The sequence below is a fragment of the Lepidochelys kempii genome, chromosome 12 (assembly GCF_965140285.1).
Source record: "Lepidochelys kempii isolate rLepKem1 chromosome 12, rLepKem1.hap1, whole genome shotgun sequence".
In the NCBI taxonomy this organism is placed as follows: domain Eukaryota; kingdom Metazoa; phylum Chordata; order Testudines; family Cheloniidae; genus Lepidochelys; species Lepidochelys kempii.
The window spans coordinates 11,128,735-11,132,447 of record NC_136391.1 but is presented as its reverse complement, the minus strand read 5'-3'; positions in this window follow the sequence as shown (position 1 = coordinate 11,132,447).

Genomic DNA, 3,713 nt, shown 5'->3' with positions numbered 1-3,713 from the left:
TGAAGTGTTCTCCAACTAGTTTTTGAATGTTATAATTCTTGATGTTTGATTTGTGTACATTTTTTCTTTTGTGTAGAGACTGTCCAGTTTGGCCAATGTACATGGCAGAGGGGCATACATCACATTGGTAGATGTTCAGGTGAACGAGCCTCTGATGGTATGGCTGATGTGATTAGGTCCTATGATGGTGTCCCCTGAATAGATATGTGGACAGAGTTGGCAATGGGCTTTGTTGCAAGGATAGGTTCCTGGGTTAGTGTTTTTGGTGTGTGGTGTGTGGTTGCTGGTGAGTATTTGCTGGTGAGTTGGGGGGCTGTCTGTAAGCGAGGACTGGCCTGCCTCCCAAGATCTGAGAGAGTGAGGGATCGTCCTTCAGGATAGGTTGTAGATCCTTGATGATGCGTTGGAGAGGTTTTAGTTGGGGGCTGAAGGTGACGTCTAGTGGTGTTCTGTTACTTTCTTTGTTGGGCCTGTCCTGTAATAGGTGACTTCTGGGTACTCTTCTGGCTCTGTCAATTTGTTTCTTCATTTCAGCAGGTGGGTATTGTAGTTGTAAGAACGCTTGATAGAGATCTTGTAGGTGTTTGTCTCTGTCTGAGGGGTTGGAGCAAATGCGGTTGTATCTTAGAGCTTGGCTGTAGACAATGGATTGTGTGGTGTGGTCTGGATGAAAGCTGGAGGCATGTAGGTAAGTATAGCAGTCATTAGGTTTCCAGTATAGGATGGTGTTTATGTGACCATCACTTATTAGCACTGTAGTGTCCAGGAAGTGGATCTCTTGTGTGGACTGGTCCAGGCTGGGATTGATGATGGGATGGAAATTGTTGAAATTATGGTGGAATTCCTCAAGGGCTTCTTTTCCATGGGTCCAGATGATGTCATCAATGTAACGCAAATAGAGTAGGGGCATTAGAGGACAAGAGCTGAGGAAGCGTTGTTCTAAGTCAGTCATAAAAATGTTGGCATAATGTGGGACCATACAGGTACCCATAGCAGTGTCGCTGACTTGAAGGTATACATTGTCCCCAAATGTGAAATAGTTGTGGGTGAGGACAAAGTCACAAAGTTCAGCCACCAGGTTTGCCGTGACATTATCAGGGATACTATTCCTGATGGCTTGTAGTCCATCTTTGTGTGGAATGTTGGTGTAGAGGGCTTCTACATCCATAGTGGCCAGGATGGTGTTTTGTGGAAGATCACCAATGGATTGTAGCTTCCTCAGGAAGTCAGTGGTGTCTCAAAGATAGCTAGGAGTGCTGTCTAGCGTAGGATAGCGTAGGGCCTGAGGAGAGAGTCTACACAATCAGACAATCCTGCTGTCAGGATGCCAATGCCTGAGATGATGGGGCATACAGGATTTCCAGGTTTATGGATCTTGGGTAGCAGATAGAATGCCCCTGGTCAGGGTTCTAGGGGTATGTCTGTGCAGATTTGTTCTTGTGCTTTTTCAGGGAGTTTCTTGAGCAAATGGTGTAGTTTCTTTTGGTACCCCTCAGTGGGATCAGAGGGTAATGGCCTGTAGAATGTGATGTTGGAGAGCTGTCGAGCAGCCTCTTGTTCATTTTCCGACCTATTCATGATGACGACCGCACCTCCTTTGTCAGCCATTTTGATTATGATGTTTGTGGATGGCATTGTGTTCTGCACGGCTGAGGTTATGGGGCAAGTGATGCTGCTTTTCCACAATTTCAGCCTGTGCACGTCGGCGGAAGCACTCTATGTAGAAGTCCAGCCTGTTGTTTTGACCTTCAGGAGGAGTCCACGCAGAATCCTTCTTCTTTTTGTAGTGTTGGTAGGAAGGTTTCTGTGGGTTAGTGTGCTGTTCAGAGGTGTGTTGGAAATATTCCTTGAGTCGGAGATGTCAAAAGTAGGATTCTAGGTCACCACAGAACTGTATCATATTCATGGGGTGGCGGGGCAGAAGAAGAGGCCCCGAGATAGGACAGATTCTTCTGCTGGGCTAAGAGTATAGCTGGATAGATTAACAATATTGTTGGGTGGGTTAAGGGAACCACTGTTGTGGCCCCTTGTGGCATGTAATAGTTTAGATAGTTTTGTGTCCTTTTTCCTTTGTAGAGAAGCAAAGTGTGTGTTGTAAATGGCTTGTCTAGTTTTTGTAAAGTCCAGTCTCGAGGAAGTTTGTGTGGAAGGTTGTTTTTTTATGAGTATCTAGTTTTTTGATTTTTTCATGTTCTCTGTATATCTATATCTTCCTACTGTATTTTCCACTACATGTATATGATGAAGTGGGCTTTAGCCCACAAAAGCTTATGCTCAAATAAATTTGTTAGTCTCTAAGGTGCCACAAGTACTCCTCGTTCTTTATTCTGGAGTCATGTGGCTTATATAATGTTCACTGTGCTGCTTTGTGTTTAACTGATGTCTGAAATTGGCTGGAGTCAGTTCTGGTATTTCCTAAATTGTCCTTGCAGGGTGATTAGCTAAGTCTGTCACATGGTTGTATGTTGTATTGGTCAGTTAATCTGCAGATGTCCTGCTGTCAAACAATTCTTAATTGAGAATAAGAACTGAGTTGGTCTCTTATGTGTTTTGTTTTGTTTTTTTAACAAAAAGAAAATGTTTGTTTTTATTCTGAACAGCAGATCAGTCTTTACCATAAAGTCATGATTTTAACTTACGAAGTCAGCATCATCAATGCATTTTCCCTGAATAGGAAATTTTACCTTTTATCAAATATCAACTTTAAATGTAAACAAAACAGAAACCAAAAGCACTTGTTACTGGGCAGTTACAAAACACCTGAGTTTGTTATCTTTTAAGGGCCATGGAGTACCGATTCAACTGTGGTGCTGAGGAATCACATTACATACCCTGAGCTCCTTACTATTACTAGTGAGGTAATGGTAGCTGCAATCACTATATGGTGGTCATTCCTGTTAATATAAAGCCAAAAGGATGATTTGCATATAGAGACAAGTAGGAAGATAAGGGGCCGACTCTATTGGTATCCCATGGTGTAACTGGAATGGAAGATCCATAAATCTGAATAGTCCTAAACTCACAAAATGGAGTAATGGATATTATTTGGGATTGTGATGAGGTATATGTACCCCAGCAAGGGGAGGAAGGAATCACTGATCTTCCTTGTTGTGGAGGAAAAATATCTTCCCTTTCCTGTGTGAGAGAAGGAGCTGACATTCCTGGAGAGATGGGCAAATAGCTGGGCCTTATTAGGGACGCAAACCTTTAAATGTATTCGGGCTGCAGATGAGTCCTTTGGTTCCAGAAAAGTACACACACTACCCACTCCCTGGGCTGAGAAGACCTCTGTCCACAGCACAAGGGTGAGACACTGTGTACTCGGTGTTCTTTAGACTCAAAAGCCTGTTGATCTATTATCCCTTAGAGAAGACTGATGGGTGTGTGTTTGTGAAAATTAATACCTCTGAAGAGAGTTGACATCCTTGTTCTGCAGGACGTACACTGATGTCACAGTCAGTTTTACTGGTGTTTGTTAACTCTGAAGACTGAGGTGATGGTTTCAGCAGGCTATGTCCATGAACCTTTGGGATCAGCCTCCATTAAATTTGTTAGATGTTGTCACCCTCTCTTCTTTCCATGGGTGGGGAGATACCCTGGAAAATAGTTTTTGAGGTCAGACCCAGCCTCCTGGTAGGATTTGCCAATGAAGTCTCCTTCCATGTGTGGTGGGTTCTTTTGTTTTTGTTTTTTGGTGAACCTCCTTCAGAGCT